General features: G+C 36.6%; 1 long non-coding RNA gene across 1 annotated transcript in view; it reads left to right on the top strand.

The window, feature by feature from the left end:
* Positions 1 to 19,658, top strand: part of LOC126652143 (uncharacterized) — a 35,686-nt gene that overhangs the window by 1,461 nt on the left and 14,567 nt on the right. The gene's annotated exons all lie outside the window — the stretch shown is intronic.

Raw genomic sequence — 19,658 nt, 5'->3', positions numbered from 1 at the left:
GGGCATAGAACAAGTTGCTATTTTGGAAAACATTAGTTTAAATCATTGCTTCAATAAAACACTGCCTTTATCATGAATCCTCATTTCCCTATGAATGCACAGTAAAACGTTCCAGATCAGCTCTGGCTGTAACAGAAACTGCTCTGTTTTCTCCCATGTTTTCCAATTCCAAAATAAGTCAAAGAAAGGAGAAAAATTACCTAAAGTATGATGAAAGCTATTTAATGGTTTGCTAGGAGAACAGGCATCTGTAGTTAGAAGAGAAAATACCAGCTGAACTGGTTTAAAAATGAGGCTGATGTGCTGCTCGGCACGAGGCTCACACCATCGCTTACAAAAAGCCTGCCATGAAATTGGCACTTCTGGAGTATTTCTGTGGTACCTGCAGGCATATTCATGCATGACACTTCCTTAAGGAGAAAGCTTAGCAAAAATGCCATTTTCCCAGTTTAGAACTAAAGGTCTGTAGGAAAGCTCTGCAAAGAACCAAAATTTCCAGCCCGTCGCTCCACCCGCAAGGCCATCCTCTGCTTTCCCTCCCTTCTCAAGCGCTCTTCTAACACCTGGTGTGCAAGAGGTGAAGGGAAGCCTTATTAATCAACCACAAAGTGCATTAAAGCACCTGAATAACTTGTTTATACGAATGATCTGCCCTGGTGTAAGTGACGAGGTCAGGAGCCCCGTCACTCCGGTTTACGGATGCAGCAGGAGGCATCGGCAACCGCGATTTCGTCACGCTCTGCTTTCCACCCATCTGAAGGATCATCACTCTTGGGCTGTCAGACGCACCGAATATCCCAGTGCGTGCTGCGTGTCTGATAGAGCGCTGCCTCGGCCATTAATCATGCAGGGAGTTAAATTTCCTCTGTCAATATGGTAATTCTGCAAGGGCGAGGATGTGTTATCAATTCATATTGAGGAAATGACAGCGAAAAAGTGGGTCAGCGTGAGGTTGCCTCAAAGGAGTTTCTGAAAATTATCTGACCAGCTGAATTTCATAATATAACTCTCAGCTATTTTCCGTATCCTGTTACATACCAAGTCTTAAGGATTGACCTTTATTCCTGAAGTGCATCCCTTTCCCAGAGTTTAATATCACTTCAGGCAGAAAAAGGGGGATTTTAAACATTATCCCATGACCAGATCATTTGCTATGGCAATAAAAAGAAAGTTTCCAGGGTCTTGCAGGTTTTGGAAAAGCATTTTAGAAAAACAACTGTACTGACAAGGACCCTTAGAAATCCTCCAAACTATCAACAGTCATTTAGGTTGTCAAACAGGTGCAGAGACTAAAATAAAGCAATATGAGATATGTCAGGCATTTCAACTTAACATTCCTGCATTCATTAAGTGTAAGAACAAAAAAAAAAAAAATTACGAAAACTCAAATCAGCTTCAATAACATCAAAATCCAACTTAAAGAATTATGGATGATCAGTATTAACACAGAAAGATTTCTGAGGGAAGAGACCTCTTTGATCTAACAAAGAAAAAGGTGTAATGAGACACTATGGCTGGAAGCTGAAGGTAGAATATTCAGAACAGAAAGAAGGGAAACATTTTTAAGGATGAATGTAATTAAGCATTGGAACATTATACTTAGAAGGACAGTGGGTATTTCATCCCTTGACATTTTGGAATCAGTCATTTTCTAAAAGAAGCACATCAGTAGACTTACCAGGTGTTATGAGCTTGATGCAGGGATCATTCTGATGAGGAAGGAAAAAAATAGACATGGAATAACTCTTAAAGGTCTGTTCATAGATACAGTGCCCTGTTATGAAACAAATATTTTAATTTTTTTTTCTTGTATATTTTGCTTATGAGGTTGTTTAACCTGGAGAAGAGAAGGCTCAGGGGGGACCTTATTGCTCTCTACAACTCCCTGAAAGGAGTTTGTAGCCAGGTGGAGTTCTGGCACTTCTACCTGGCATCCAGCAGTGGGACAATAGGACACAGTCTTAAGCTGTGCCAGGGAAGGTTTTGGTAGGACATTAGAAGGAATTTCTTCCTTCACAGAAGGAGTGATTAGACACTGGAATGGACTGCCCAGGGAGGTGGTGGAGTCACCATACTCAGAGATGTTATGGAAAGACTGGATGTGGAACTTGCTCAACTCACATCCAGGGCCGATGTTCAGTCATAGGATGGACTCGATGATGTCAGAGGTATTTTCCAACCTAATTGATTCTGTGATTATTTGGTTTTAGTAATGAGAACAACTGTTCATTTTTCCCCCTTAGCCCCCTATAATTAATACAGCAACAGCAGAGGGGTAAATTTTATTGAAGGTATTTTAATCATCAGTAGTTAAATTAAGGACCTGTGGTAAGGACTACAACTTTCTGTAGGGTTACTGTTCCATGACACCAAAAATAGCAACTGACATTTAGTGGTGGGGATGCTGATACACAAACCTTAGAGGATGTAATTTTTGATTCCAAGAGGGTAACAACCTTGTAGGGTAGGTTTGGGAGGCAGAGACATTCATAAAGATGGTGAACATCATCTGCAGTAATTAAAATTAAGAAATGTGAACATAATTCCAGTAGAATCAGTTTTAAAAAATTGTTTGTTTGTTTTTCTCAAAGACTGGTTAGCTGGTGAAATTCTCTTCCTCTGAAGACCTTCTGCTACTCTTCCATTTGAACATTGGAATAATCTCAGCATGCAGCATTTTCATTTGCAGCCTGTGAAGTTATGCATGGAAGAAAATTCACATGAAACAAGTAAAATATTTATTTTGGTGTTTATTCTTTCTTACATTTTCTCTACTTTTGCACTGAGTTACTAGTCAATACTAAAGAAATCCCACAGTTTCAATCAAAAATTGGGCAACTTAACCCTACCAGTGGTAGGTTTCTCCATGTACAAGGCTGTATACATTTACACCAAGGGTAAAACACTTTCAAAGCTGCTGCATTCAGCTTGAGTGCCACAAAAGACAAACAATACATTATGCTTAATTTACTTATATATCTGGTAAGAAATTTATGTTTCACTGAGAAAAAGAAGTTTTTAATATTCCCCATACGCAGATGAGAGCCAAATGTGGAACTGCTGATTTTGGGGAAGATTTTTTGTTTTACTTTGTTTCTTTGTTGTCCTTGTAAACTATTCTTGAACCAGAAGCAGCAGCTCATGAGAGGGTCACAGGCTTGAACTGTTTTCTCTTTACATATTTCAGTCAATGTTTCTTTGAGTGGTAAAAACCAGAATCTGCTGATGCCAAGGTTGAGCAGGTTTAGATTGATGCCTCTATTCTTTGTGTTAGCAAGTGACCTTAATTCAAATATTCTATCTCTTTTAATAAATGGCATTATTTACTGCTCTGACACAGAAGAGTATTTTTAAAGTATTTATGAAAGCAGCCTTTACATACATACCACTGATGTTTATCCTTGGGCTGCTGCCAGGGAATGAGCAATGTATGGCTTGAACAATGAGTTTGGATTATCCAGTATTTATTGCTTTTCTTTTTTTATCTCTTTCATAGGATAGGCAGAAGCTTTCATCTGTTATAAAGCACAATACTGCTTTCTCCATGTGATAGTATTACTGCCTTACTAGATCTTTTCTCCTAAACCACCCTGTCATTTCTGGGTTTTAATCTTCCTTTATGCATCTACACATCTTTTTTTTTTTTCATTATTTTTTTATTTCGTTATTTTCTTGGTGTCCAATGTTCTACTAATATTTTAAGAATGTCATGCTCCATATAAGTGTCAGGATGAAGACATCCAGTATAATCTCTCTTTTCCTGTAAGTGCTTCTGACTTCTTTTTGTCTGTATAATTCTGTCTTGCAAGGAGCCTTTTGCAAACTAATGTCCTTAAGGACACTGTAGATGAAAACAGCTCACCCAAGGCACTATGGAGAAACGAAACTGGCAGTGGGGAAGGGAGATATTAGAATAAAAAAAGAAGTAATCTCACCAGAGTGCGGCAGTGTAAAAGCTCATTGCTGAAATGAAGGATAAGGAATTAAAAATGAGTTTTATGTATTTCTTCTAAGCGAGTTAAATTCTGGTTGGAGCTTCCAGACTGACAGTTCTGAAGAGGTTGGCTGTGAGAAAGATGCTGAGACCTGAAGAGTGCAAGTTTCTCTCCATCACTGGACATTCAATCTGTTCAAGGGAGGATGAGTTTTCTGCCTGCATTCAGTCTGTTTCTTGATGATTTGGATCTATCAGACATTGATCAGAAATGACCAATTAATTTCATATAAAGTCACCCTCAAGTTGTAATTGGTGATGGTTATTACATCCTGCTTCACAGGTTGGTGGCTCTTGGGTAATGCTAAACCTTTGTCAAGGTACAAAGAAGTAGGAACAAAGTGAATAACAACAACAATAACAATAATAATATATGATTTTATTTAGGAGGAACTTTGGGAAACATCTTCACAGTGTGAGAAGATGAATGTGGATTATGTTAGAAAACTACAACTTTACTTGTTAATTTTATTTGTCAGACTGGTGTTGGACATTTTAGCAGAACCTATTGACAATAACACCTCAAGTTTAAACATTTTACTATAAAAATAATAATAAAAAATATATATATGACACACTAAAGAAACTTTCTATGTGTGAAAATCAGGAGCATAGTGAAGTAGTGGTAATAATCACATGAGGGTACCCATATTTTTACAATCTTCAAATGTGGATAATTATTTCACTACATTTGCAAAACTGTGAGTGTTTCTATCAAAGCTGACTTAGTGGTTGGAGTGGCTGCAATTGCATTGCCAAAAGCATAAAAGAGACAAGCTGAAGAAATATGTACAAAAGTTAAAATCTTGCCCCTACCTCCAGGGAATGAGATTGTCCCCAACAATATATTTGCTCTTGCTTTTCTAGAACACTGACCCTGATATTCAACCCATATAGTAGATGTTCTCCTACTCCTATCTTCATTTTTCTGACTCTGGGAGCAGGTGAAGAGATATCCAGTATGAACTGAGATCAAATTATTTTTTCCTTAAATTTTTCCTATCTCTTCTGTCAGAAAGCATAAATGATTGCTTAGATATTCTCTAATTTTTTCAAATATATAAATAACAAAATCTAAGTAGTTAGCAAAGTCTTTGCTACATGAAAGGAAAGGGATTACATAAAGATGCAATAAGCATATGTAATAAATATTGTAGCAAAAAAACAGAACCGAAATTCATGGCTTAGGCATTAGTAAGATACTTCTTTTACACAGCTTAAAGCAAGTGCCTTCTTCTCTTTTATTTGAATTAGAAAAAGAACAATAATCTTCCTGTGAGAAATTGCATAATCCTGCAGTTTGTAAATATCCATTAGTGGAATTATAAGCTATTAATTTTTATTTGTTCTGCTTTACTCTTTCCTTCTATTTTGGTAGGAAAGGAATAAATGTAACAATGCAAATTTATTCTGCATTTACACAAAATCATTCACCAACATGATTTTCAATCCTAGAATTAAATATATCTTGCAGTTAGGTATTACAGGAATAGTATTTCTGTCTGTAAATAGGTACTGGATAAATTATTAACTACTTTGGTACATGGCAAGGTGGGATCTGGCCAGACAAGTGGGAGCTGAGAAACTGTTCTTGGCCTTCATTGCCCAATAAGAGGAGCAATTGGGAATCAAGGCATACATTTTAAGATTATGGGCAATAAAGGAAAATAAGAGTCTGAACACAATATGTCTTCTCAGTGATATTTCTAAAGTAAAAAAAAATCTAGTCCACTGTGCAGGGTTAGGTTAGCTCAGTGTGGAAACAAGGATGAAGTACTTTAAAAATGTTTATGATTAATTACTTTGTGTTTATTCAGTTGGCAGCTAAATTGAGATTAGTCTTAGAGTTTGTGGATTTCATAGAGAGAAACTTTTCTATTTAGAAAAAATTCACGGTTTAAATGATCTAAAAGCAATATAAGGGTTACAGGCAAGGGCTGTGCTGACTTGGACATGCTTTAGCTTGGGGGATCCACAAACTTAAAGTTTTCTTCTGATCTGAAATCTTTGCTGCTTTGATTAATTTTTTGATTTGTTTGTTTGTTTGTTTGTTTTTGTCTGCTTGTTGAGTTCCTCTAATTAAGGCAATGCAGTGAAACCATAAGCAAAAATCCTTGTTATTTCTCTTACTATACTCCAGTTGAACTTCTTTACTAATAGAAACATGTGCAACATAAACAAGGTCAAAATTATGTTTATACTCATATTCCTGTGAATGTCTAAAGCACATAAAACATAGGGTTCCACTAACTTTGGGCAGTTTACCTAAGAACTAGGAATGTGTTTGCCAAAAAAATAATTAAGAAAGTTGAGAAGTTAAGGCCTCAGCTTTTTGCACCCAAAACCTTGCAAAGATTTATTGACTAGAGGCACGACACTAATAGGTTTTGAGCTTTCTGGTGGTAATATGGGATGAATCTGCAAAAGAAGAATATAACCAGGGTTAATTAGAAATGTAGGTAGCATTTGGAATATGGTACCATACTTAGAGCAATGTCTGCTTCAGACTACTTTACTCTCAAATAAATGGACAAGAGAAAAGAATGTCTAAAGCTTGAAAGTTGAGTTCTTTTCTCTTTTCCTCTTTATGGTTGATAAGAAATGCCATCAACTGTATACAGGAAAGCTTACAAAGCAAGGAATTTTTAAAGCAAAATTTAAGCATCATCAAAAATCATCATTACCTTGGGTAACACAGTGAACAGTATTACTACAGAAGCAACTATGTAGAAAACCAAAGAAGTTTCCCTGAAGACAAGACCCAAGCCTTACAATTTCCCTGTCATATGCAAGATTATCATCTACTCATAAATATCCTTCAGGGAAGCCAAGTGATCTCAGTCTGATCACGTTTTATGGATATGCACCATATGGATGAAGGGGAAATGTCTATATTGACAATAGAAATCACTGAACAAACAAATGTTATCTCTGGGGTCCAAAGGCAGACAAATTTACATGAGGAAGGAGTTGTGCATTTTAAGAAGAAGGTTAATTAACCATTTCATAGGTTTATCCAAAAACATGATCAGTTCCATGGGCTAAAGTTTCCGAGATTAGAAGGCTTTTGAAGTGATATTACAAGATTAAGCAGAAGATTTTAGGGTATTAATAAAGCCATCACTGAATAAAATGCCATTCTGGTTTTAGATTCTGTAAATGTAACAGAAAAGGTTTAATGATAGAGGAAGATTTGACAAATGAGAGTCCCACTGTTATGGAAAATGACCCCAAAGCTAATTGCAAGCATAAAATATTATGAAGCTCTAGCCAAATATTTGCCTAAGTGGTGTGTTTGCTTTGGAAAGACTTGGAAAGACTGCATTAACATCTCCTCACTGTGCTATGTTTTACAATTCATAAATAAGTACTCATAAACTATAAAAATACGGGTAAATTAACCAAAATTTAATCTGAATGCATATCTGAATACACTCACAGAATGAGTGGGCTGTAGCTTTTCATGTTTGCTTATCACTAACTATGATTAATGATACCAGTGAATCTGAGAAGGTTTGAAGGTCTAGTGATGAAAGCATGCAAAAACATTTGTGCCTGGTTGAACCTGCCCATAACGATCTGATCCATAAACTGGGCTGGAAACATGGTAAACAAACCATCCCATGAGAGCTTCAGCTTTCAGTTTCCTGATATATTTTGCAATGCCCTATTTAATATAATTTTCATGCTTAATATTCAAAATGGTTTTCATTCATTTTCTTTTTGAACTTAGTCCTCCAAGGGAGTATTTTATTCTCATATGCACTAACAGATTAGTGTGTTTGGACACGCAAGGTGTATTCTTCCCCCTGATATTATTATAGATGCATGACATAAAGCTAAACAAATGTTATCTAAGTCTCAAAGGACCAGCTACTCTGGATTCTTGAGCTTGTCTTTGCTCCTGAAAGAAAGTCAAATTAAGATTGATAGAAGTGATATGTACAAAGAAAGCAAAGGAACTGGCAGGGTCACAACACGTGTGTGAGCATTCATCAGTGTTTTCCAATACTCATAGAGCAGCAATTTGGCTTTAGGATCAAGTTCAAAGCTGCTTTGGTATTCTTTGGGATCTGAGTGCTTGTTTCAGCTGGCCTCAGACTTTGATTATAGTACCAATTTTCTCTGAGGTTCATCCTGACATCATCCATATTTTTCAGCAAACGATGGTTCCTTGTTTGAAATTCCTGATTCCTCTACTTTGTAGTATCCACAGAAAGCCTACACAAATTATTTTCATAGCTCTAAAAGTTTCTAGAGATGACCCAGTGAGATTCCAATATGCCACAGACCACTTAATGTCATCAAATTATCTTCTGACTGACAGCAGTCACTTTTTATTCCATACACTTGAACGATTTTGAGGATTTCAGGAGACTGAGAAGTTGGCACAGTTTTTGTAGTTTGCTGCAATTATTCTCCATGTTAAGGATTTGTGCTTTGTTTTGAATTTTGATTAATCTATTTCTAAATTTCAACAATTATACATGATTAAAGGTCCTTTAGCACTTGGCATTTTCTTCAGTGAGAGTATTTATGTGCTCTAATGAAGTCACCTCTCAATCTCCTTGTGAAAAAACAAATATTTTTCAGTCTATGGCATTTCTCATGTCTTCAAACCCCTTTATTTTTGTCTCCTGTCTGCTCATGTTTCATCATTTTAATATTCTACTAAAATCACTGGGCACTCACAGAGTATACATTATTCCAATACTGTGCTCACAGATGCCACAGGAAACCTACTGTTAACCTTCATTTTTAAAGAATTAATCCCTACTTTGTACATCAGGAATCACAGTCACACTGTTGCACTAAAAGCTTGATTTTCTTGACTACTGTAACTCTTAAATCCTTGTACCTCCCAGCACACATTCTGCATGACTGGCATTCATTCCTACACAATCTCTAATGTTTTATTTAACTGTACTGATACATACTGTGTCTGAGAGATCCAAAATTATCAAGTAAAACTAAATTCTTCGTGTGATTGGTGCACCCCTTTTTTTATTTAATAGAACACAAATTCTTGGGTCATCTCCAAATTCCACCAGGAGTGAATTCAGCTCTGTCTCCAGATGAATGATCAACATATTCCATACATTTGAATTATTACATTTAGAGTATTCCTTGAATAGGAATGTTTGCTCTGAACATCTCCACCTCAGTGTTTCATTTCACCTCAGTCATTTTGACTGTGGATTTAACCCAGAAGACCTTCCCCTTCAGCCTGACAGGAGAACAGCAGAAGGGATGAAACATTTGTCCAGGTCTCTAGATAACACCACAATGATGGATAACTTCACATTTGCATTTTAGCAAAGGCTGAGAAGAATTTGGTCCTTTCCACATGGCACTCATCTGACAAACCAAACATATCAAGAACTCTAGTAGAAGTAGAGATCAGTAAATACACATAAGCACATTTGCTTCACCATTTCAGCTTTTAAAAGTATGAAAGAGAAAACTGCATCATCAGAAGCCAACAACAGGTTGGAATCAGGGCACAGTTATGTTTCTTCTGAATTAAACTTAGTCACATTAAAAGTTGATCAAATGCTGCATCGTTGCAGTCACGAGGCAAAACTTGGGCCTCGTAAAGATTTTTTTTCTTTGTTCCATAATTTTATCATTTACACCTCAGCCATCAGGGTGCACAAACGACCTTACAAATATGCAAGTCACAGAGAGCATCTGGCAGCTTCGTGCTCAACCACCCTTCACAGAAGGCATCACTCACAAAATAACATAAGCACACCTTGGGGTACTGCTGTTTGCACCAGCAGCTGCCTCAATGTCTCTGTAAGGAACACAGATTTTCATGGATTTTATCTGGCTATAAAACTCACTTTCATACTGGTGCTGACTGACTGTCATCAAGTTTTTTAATTTTTTTTTTTTTTTAAAAGAAAATAAAATTGACATATTCTGAACAACAAGAGCACCAGCTGTATGGAAGTGTTGAAATCAGGCAAGTTCTTGAATTCAGTACAAAGCCTGAGTTATAGGATATATTTTTTTTTTCTCTAGGCCCAGTGATAGAATCATAGAATCACAGCATGATTTGGGCTGGAAGAGACCTTAAAGACCATCTGAAGTTTATAATGAAGTTCCAGTAATAAGTTCATCATGAAGTTCCAATCCACTGACACAGGCAGGAACACCTTCCACTAGACCAGGTTGCTCCAAGCCTTGTCCATCCTGGCCTTGAACACTTCCCAGGATGATGTGTCCACAGCCTCTCTGGGACATTTCATGCTTTGTTATAAACTGTTTTACAGTCACAGAGTAATTCTACATTTGCTACAGCAAGGTAGCTCTCTTGACTGCCATGGTGCTGATTTGTTAAGTAAAAGTAGGATCCAGGACTCACACTGAACCTGAAAAGATCTTTAGGAACTATTTGGTGGAGGTGTCTACTCACCATTTCTTTATCCTGTAAGTTTTTTCACTTCTTTAAGGCTACCATGTGAATTCAGTTCATTTGCCAAAACCAATCTGGTGTTATTTGGGGCAATCTAGGACACCCAAAATGACCTGCAACTACAAGTCCAGAGGATGTGTGTTTTTCACTGGTCATATGTCACACCCTCCAAACTTGAGGAGATGCCACAGATCTCCTGCTCTGTTTGGCACAGCTCCATCTGACTGGTTTGCAGCAACTCCAGACTCTCACGTGCAGACATCTACATTTAGATGTATCAGAATCTGAAAGCTGAGTCCCTCCACAAAATTTGTATGTTTTGCCTAAATCAGGAGAAGTACTAACGTCATGAAATGAGAGTTTTAAGGTCACTCAAAAAATCCCCAGCAAAGGTATCAGTGAAAGGAGATTGAATACAAAGGCAACAACACAGCAGTTTCTTGCAAGGTTCACTCTACTACTTCCTAGGCAGTTGAAACATATTGAGGAAAAAAACCACACAAAAATCTAAATTCAATATCAGTCTGAACCAAAATAAACACAAGACCATCTACGTGAAGGCTGGTGGGGTAGGTGAGAAGAAAGGACAGAAGGATAAGGACCAAAAGGGATACAACACTTAGACTTAACTTATGACTCAACAGCATTTAACTTGCAACTTAACACTTAACAATTTAACTTAACTTATTAACTTAGCAATTTGACTTGGATCCATGTATGGTGATCCATATATATGATATATGATATATAATATACTATAACAGTAACCTACTTATAAACTACTTAAGGAAGCAGTGTCCCCAGCACGTTTGATACAGCATATGCACACAGACAGAAAGAGTCTGTACAAGTTACCTGGGAAAAATTTCCCTTGATTTCTGTGAAATACTCAAGGCCAAGGCATAGAGAACATTTCTGAGATCACAGTGTGGCCTGTGGTGTGTGTGTGGAGGATGAACCATCACAACTAAACAGTGCAATGATATAAATAACAGGAAGTTTTAACCTAATTCTGCTCTCAGTCTGACTTTCAAGTCAGAAAGTGTTTTAATGTTCATTTTCCTGCACTGAATATTTGGAACTGGGGATATTCCAAATACAGGCTACTATTTATCTCTTAATCCTAATTAAGAAGCTCCACTTCCCTGTGGTTGTAGGTATGTACATTTTGTTCTGGTTGAAGTAATTAAAAAAAATAGTCACAAACAGATAGAAAACACATCCTTGTATGAACCATCTTCCTGGAACGTTTCTGAATAACCAAGTAGTCACAGTCTGTTATTGTTACTAGTAAAGAAGCTGAAGAGAACTTTCATTTCAAAATACCAGAGATGTGATTAGCATTTTTGTGCACGAGGCTTTTTTTTCTGGGCTGCTGCATGGCTGGGATCTCTCCCAGAAAGTCCTGATACAAACGACCTGCAAAGTCACATGTGAATAAAGAGATAAGAGACGGTTATTTTGGACAGCCCGAAGCAGTGTATTGCTCTTCCCGATATAAAATCACAGCTGAGCAACCAGGCTATTTGGGTCTGCAAGAAAAGTCTTTCTTTCTTTTCTCCCTATTCTCTTCTCGCTTGCCTCTCTATAAAAATCCTCCAAAACTTCCCTGAAGTTAATGAAATGTCACCAAAGTAAAAGGAATCAATTTCAGGCCATTTATGTTGTCTCACATTTGATCTTCTTCTTGATGTTTTACTTGTCTTTGTCTTCCTTTCTTATTTCCCAAGAGAACAAAATAAGCAGGGCCAGAGCCCAGCTCACTGCTGGATTTTTACACCAGCATAAAGCCATTTCTTTCAGTGCTTTCTGCAGGTATGAAATTTGATTTACAATGTTTGGATGTGCACATCCACAAAGTGATCAGTTACAAATGGAGCATGGAAAAAAGTTAATGAGATGAGGTTCATGATGTAATTTTTCAACCTAAAGTTTGTTGAGGATTTCTGTTTTATTAAATGTCTGAGAGGCAATGTATCAAATTTAAGATTTCAGGTTTGAAATATGGAAAGGTCTTTAATTGTCACAACAACAGCAGATAAAGTATCAATAATTTCTGTTTTGGATACAATCTGAAATTGAATTTCTTTTATTCTATGGCAAAGTTGATAACAAAGCAAAATGAAACATTCCAATAATGTACATTCTATACTTCTGAGAATAAATATGATTTATTTGTTGAGCATCCTGGAAATCGACACATTTCATGTACAGAGACATTAAAGTACTAAAGTGAGCAATGATTTGCAATCAGACTAGAACTTCAAATTAAAATTACGATATTAATACAGTCCATTGCCTCTACCCATTCCTGATGTTATTACCTGCAAAGATCCATTTTCCTTTGGTTTTGTTTATGCAGGTTTTGTTCATGTTTAGATAATTTAAAACATAAGTTCAGCAATGTACGCCATACACAGCCTAGCTCTGATATTCCTCAGATGCAGAACTCCTCTGAAATGGTATTTAATAATCTGTCTCTCTACAGTTTGTACAAACAACATCACTTTCTCCTGATGTTGGCTGTGCCAGTAGTGACACTCAGCAGTACTAGAATTGTACTCAGAGGAAAGTTATATTTAACTTAAGAAAGACAGCAAAACTCAGTCTGCAGGTGTAACACATATCTCTGATTAACTTCTGGAGACCAGACTTGGTTAATATTTTAATAAAAATGTTTCAAAGACAAAACACAGGACAGGGCAAAAAATTTTGGAGGACGTATTCTGAATAATTTTTACCTTTGTAATCCATCATGGAGCGTGGAGTTATGAAATATTAAGTTTTAAGTGTATTTGGTTTGGGTAGACTTCTGTTGAAGTGTTTTATTCTCTATTTCTAAGGAAAAATATGAAATACAAGTTTTGTAATTCTTATCACAAAAGCATCCTTGAGAAATACAGAACAATCATCTCAAAAAAGAAAAAATCCCCCAAAAGTCTCAGAGGATTTGGAGAAATTATCTGATGACATCTAATATACTTCCATCTCCAAAAGAGGAATCATTTAGCATTCTGCCAATGCAAACTCTGTAGAAAACTTTATTTGAGTGTGTCTGTTAAACTGGTGGATATGTTTTGTTAAACATTTTAAATGTATCAAGCAAATTTAGCCCTTCTTTTTTCCCCCCCTGCAGGACAAGTTACTGTTTCCTTAATTTAATGAATTCTGGCCCCAAAGGAACTTGGCATTTAGACATGTGCATAACTTTAAATTGAAGTTTAGTCTCCTTAAAGACAATAAGACTTCTCACATGCTTGAGTACCTCACTAGACTGCGATCTCTAGGCCTAGTCCAAATTCAAACTGTCTTTTCATTTCTTTTAATGAGCATTAGATTGGATGCTGTATGAATTTATTTCACCATTGTCATCTTCCAGTATTTCTCCCTGGGGACTGAGTGCAGATACTTGAGATTCAACATGTGTTGCTTATCACTTTCAATTAGAAAATATGCCATGTTTCCTATCTTCCTGCTCTTTGAATGGATGAACACAGAAGGGCTTCCCACAGGATGCCTTTCAGATTTAAATCTCACCTTCTGGAGGTGCTCATATGAGGATTTGATTTTCATTTACTGTGAATATTTGTAAAACTTTATTGTCTGGAGGTGTGCAGAGAGTGAGCAGAAAAGGCTTGTGAGCATTTGAAATCCTTTGCTGTTCAGTGTTTTTTTTCACCTTTAACTATGGCTGATGAGCAGATGAGAGCTGGCTAAAGAAACCAGGCAGAGAATTTAATTTTTTTCAGTCACAGTTTTCAATGGATTTGTTGAAATTTCTCTGAATCCTACAGTGCTGAGAATTGTATGAAGGCCAACACAGAAGAAAACCTTTCAAGGAGATATTAGGACTCAGTTCAGAGTGACAACAGAAATGGCAGCCAGGGCCACATACAAAGGAATGTAGGGAATCAAATGACAACTGACAGAAGATGTTTGAATATGCATTAAATCTGGGAAAGTAGTAAGGCCATTTTCTGTTTAAAGTCTCACATAGCACAGATGAGAATTGTTAAATAGCTGCCACATTCAACATCAGTGGATCAATTTCAGTGGTGAGAAAAGTGTTTGTGAAGTGTTATAAGCAGGCATGAGTTGTGTGCTGAATGATTATGTTTGATGATAAAACTTGTGAGTAAATACATAAAAATGTTTTCAGAGGAAAATTCTCTCTCCAAGCTGGGATTAAATGATGTAGAGTTTATATTTATCCCTACACACAAACTTAATATCCTACAAAATTCTGTAGAAATATTTACAAGCCTAAATGATATGTTCACTTAACAGACAACCTCATAAATCACGTGGTGAGGATTTTGGGAAATGAAGGAAATTCCCTTCACACTTGAATAATTAGAAGCTGGAATGCAAAGGCACAGATGAGGAGAAAAGATGATGGTCTTCTTCCTGTGGAAAAAACTGGGTTATCAATCCAACAGGACAGATTCCCTAATACAGTAGCTACCTTTTAAATTAGCTCCTGTAAATTAACCAGCTCAACTAAACATTGGCAGGATCTTATCACTGTAATGCACAATAAAGTCTGCACTATTAAAATTCTACTGAAGAAAACTTAGTGTGAGATAAGACAGACATGAATGATCATTTGACATTAATCCTGATGACAACCATTTCCACTTTGCTATTGAAATTCCCTCCTGCCTACGTTTTCATTTCCAAATACAAAGCGAACAACACACTCTAATCAATCACTTGTACATCCACCATAATTTTTATATAAGGCCCTCTATCTTAGATATATAAGCCAATGAAGATAATTTATCTTCCCTCTTGCTTTGCAGTCTCTCTAAATGAAAGGAAAGGTAGGGAAAAGTAAGGTGGTACAGAGAAGTAGCAGGTAGGATATAGAGTTTTAGGGTCTGCAGGTGGTTTCAACACCTACATTTGCATGCAGAATGTGTTCGGTTATGAATCACAAATATTGACACAAAGACTGTCCCATGCAAAAGAGAGATGTATCTGTCTGGCACAGCGTCACCTAAATGTGATTATGTTGTTGCACACTCCCCCTGAGTCAGAAGGAGCCACCTTGATCTTCTCTGCAGAGTGATGCCAAGTCCCGGCTTGTCTCATGTCATGTCAGCTGGTCATAGAATCGTGGACTGGTTTGGGTTGGAAGAGACCCTAGAGATCATCTCGTTCCAACCCTCCTGCCACGGGCAGGGACATCTTCCTCTAGACCATGAACTTGATGCTCATGGTCCTGAATTCCCTTTACCACTAAGTGTAAGGAATTGGTTAGGAATTAGTGTGGGTGTTCTGTAGCTGGGGGATGCTGGAGAAGTGGTGCCTGCAAGGCACAGTTCAGATCACTTAGGATGTGTCTGGTCTGCTGACTGTGTTTGGGTTTGGTGTCTGTAGAGACAGACTCGGACAGAGCCATTTCTAGTTTATAGCACATTCAGGTGGGGTAGAAGGTATAAAGAGCTGATCATAAATCCCCTGTGTTTGCCCTGAATAGGCATCAAAATCTGCAATTATATTTGCATTAAGCACTTGCACACCTGGCCCATTTTCTGAGGGCAGTGAACAGTAAGGGTAATCATCCCTTAACTTCTCCAAGAGTAAAAATACATCAGGTCACAATGGAAAGTTGCGGAGAGATCTTTTAGTTTTGTTATCTGAGCTTGGAATGGTGAATTTACTGCCCACCAAAACAAAAAAACCAAACAAACAAAAAATCCCACAAACAAACTTCATTCTTCTACCATTAGCATGGGGGTAAAAGGACCAAAATGTCTTCTCCCACGTCATCCTTAAACCTTCTAGTTACCCTTTTTCAACAAGTCAGCACAGTAAATTCTCCAATTTATACAGAAAAAATAAAGACAGGAAATACTTCATTAAAATATAAGTTATTCCTAAGATGTATCTATTTTAAAAATTTCACTGACCTCTAAGTGAGTTGGCATAACAGAGATCAGAAAATGGACCTTTTATTAATAATGAGGACCCTTTATTCTGAAACCTCTCACACAGTATAATCAGATCAGTATAATGGAACCAGTGAAAATTTTGTTTAGAACATGTCTTGATAAAAATGTAAGTTTCTTTACCTTTTCTTTTCTTTTTTTTTTTTTTTCCTGAAAAATACAATTTGATATAGTTACTGCATGGAATAATTTTCTAAATGAAGACAGCATTTCATTCAGTCTCTAACAGAAGATGCAACTGGAGATTTCAGAATGTGAGCAAAGTATTAAAGGAGAAGGAAAGAAAATAAAGCCAACATTTTTCTAACAATTCACAGTGACAATAGAAAAAGATGTTATGGAAAGTATATGTAAAATTATTGGAAAATTAAGCCCATATAACAATGGCTCTGAAAGAAACATGGACTAAAAATTACAATGCAAAAAAAAGGGAGGATAAAATGCAACCCTTATGCATGGAAACAAGAACAAGGGTTCAATCAGCTCATGCAAATGCAAATCAAGGCATTTAACATTTTGAAGAAGAGCAATATAATGCAGCAGGAAGAATTTGTAGACAAGAACACGTTCCAGGGACCTGATGGATTCCACCTGAAAAGCAATTCACTTATGCTAACCTCAAAAGAAATATTTAGAGTGAGTCATGGCTCCATCTGGCTTCTCTGCATACAGAGCAGGTATTGGTAGCCATGAACTTTTAATCTCAAGCTATCAAGAGAACAAACCCCTGTCAGAGTTATTCTGGGTATGCCTACAAGAAGGAAACCCTGTTGCTAACAGAGCAAGTACTTTTACTGGTTGCAATCATGCCCCAGGAATTTGGATCTCAGAAATTTAAAGTCTTAATGTGTAAGTTTTGTACTGCCAGAATAAAAACAGAATCAAAAGTGTCTTATTGCTAAGAAGAAGAAATTGGACAGGACTGTCATATTGTATTGTAGCCAAACATAAGAATAAGACTAGGGGACAAAGTGGCTGATTAAAAGAAATTCCCAGGATCTTCCAAATATTTACCTTGTTAGTTATTGATAAACCAACACACGGCTAGGAAAGTTTCACATGTCAGAGTCCACACTGAGTTGCCTTGTGAAAAAAGATGAGATGATCACGTCTCACTAGATAAATTGCCATTAATACCCAAAGAGGATATGATGCATTTTATGTATTTGAGTAAACAACTCTTAACTTCTCCCCATGCCTTCCAAAATGAGCAGTGCTGTAAATCTTGTCTGCTTCTGGGCTGACTCATGCACAAGGCAGACTTGGGGACAAGAAAATGGGACAAAGAACAGATAAATTAAGAAAGACAGTTTTCAACAGCACATGGGATGGCCAAAAAAAAACAACCAACAAAACAAAACAAAAAAACCCTATCTGCCTTATCTGACCAGAAATGTCCAAATCTTCAGTGAACAGCTGAGACCTATGTTCAACTTGGCTGATTTTGAGGTATTCAAACTTTGATCAGTACATTATCATCACAGACTATATAGATGCCCTAAATTACAAAAAATATGAGTGGGACACTTGAATATATTCCTGTCTGTCTATCATGTGTGTTTTCAGTGGCTGGTGTGTCACACCCCTGGCATTTTGGTCCTGATTAGCCTCACACTAAGCTGTCATCTTAAGGCACTATAAATATTGTAAGGCTTTTAACATAAATATTATGATGTTTTTCTTCCAGGAAAGGCATGTGCTTTTCAGTTCCATGTCATCAGATCACTGTGAATGCAATATATCTGGTTTCCAACTAGATTTTTTTTCTTTATTACTCATCAACAGGTTTATGGAGACAAGGCAAATTTCTGCCTTATTTCTCATGTATTTATGCTTCCTACTTATATATTCTTATGTATTCTTTTCATTTCTATGGAGTCAGGTCATGTCTTTCAGATAGTTTTGGTAAAAAAGCTAATTTACAAGTCTTTCCAATTCTTTTAAGAAGAGAATGTTCCACAAGAAAATGGCAGTTTCCATGGAACTTTATTTGAGAAAAGTTTTTCAGGCTGAGATTTTTTTTTGTTGCTGTTATGAAAATTTTAATTGCTTAGATAAATATTTTCTTGCATAAAAACATATATTTTATTCATGCCAGTGCATTTATTTCATGCCTATATGCATGGATATAAATATGGCAATATGTATTAACATAAGTATATAAAGGGAAAAGGAGAAAAAGAAACCCAACTAATAATTAATTTGGTATTCTTTATACTAACATTGTGGGCTATGAAAATGGCATTTCAAAACTTATTCTACATCGGACCTATCTATTTCAGGACAAATATCCATGATAAAGTTCATCTTGGTTGGTACATTTGTTTTTAATCATTATTTCTGCATGTTAAATCATTACAACTTTTGTTTTCATCTCAATGCAGAAATGATTTTTTTCTTAATCACTAATTTTCATGGAAAACAAAAATATTTTCCTTTTTCTACTATTGAATAACGTTAGTGGACAGCATGGCAAACTTTTACCCCTTCCCCTTACATTAATACCCTTTATTCTCCCCTTGCTGTTTTGTATTATTAATTTCCATTTTCAGTCAACAGTGGGGAGTGTTACTTAAGGTACATATCATTTTGACAGTAAATTTACTTCAATGTCTGGTTGTATGAAATAAAAGGGAAATATGTAATGAAAAACAAACCCAGGATAATGAGGATCATTTAAATGGAAATAAACCAAATAAGCTCCTTAATAAAATAATAAAAAAGGGTAACCTAATTTCTTGGTAAGCTAAAATTTGGCGAAACATATTTGCTGAAACCATGCAAAAATAACGTGGGATTATTTTTTTTTCTGTGTGAGAAATTCCTACCCTGTGAGGCAGTGAATCCATCGTGTTGCTACTTACGAGGATGCTCAGTCTTACAGGATGCTCAGCAGCGTGCAAAGATGTCAGGCACTTGATGTCAGTGGGAGTAAACTAAACTAATTACTGCAAGCTTCATGTTCCCGTGCTTTGATTTTTGATTAGGATGCATTAAACACCAGTTAAGCCACACACTCAGAGAGAGCTCTAAGTGAGTGAACCAAGCTCCTTGTCAGAAACATTTGGAACATGGCAGGCAAAGCCAGCCTGGGGAGACCTTACCCCAGCCAGGCTCCTCAGCAGCATCACAACACATTATCACAATACATATGATATTTAAAACTAAGCCATCATCCTGGGCAATGCAAACTGAGCAGGGAGAAGACATGAAGAAAGTAAAAACTCCATGAATGCTACAGAATTATTGTAGCAGTTTACAAATGAATGCACATGATTTGAGGAAGATT

The sequence above is a fragment of the Myiozetetes cayanensis genome, unplaced genomic scaffold, assembly GCF_022539395.1.
Source record: "Myiozetetes cayanensis isolate MyiCay16 unplaced genomic scaffold, myiCay2020 scf7, whole genome shotgun sequence".
Lineage (NCBI taxonomy): Eukaryota > Metazoa > Chordata > Aves > Passeriformes > Tyrannidae > Myiozetetes > Myiozetetes cayanensis.
Note: the sequence above shows the minus strand (reverse complement) of the source record. Positions and strands in the feature narration are given on the sequence as shown.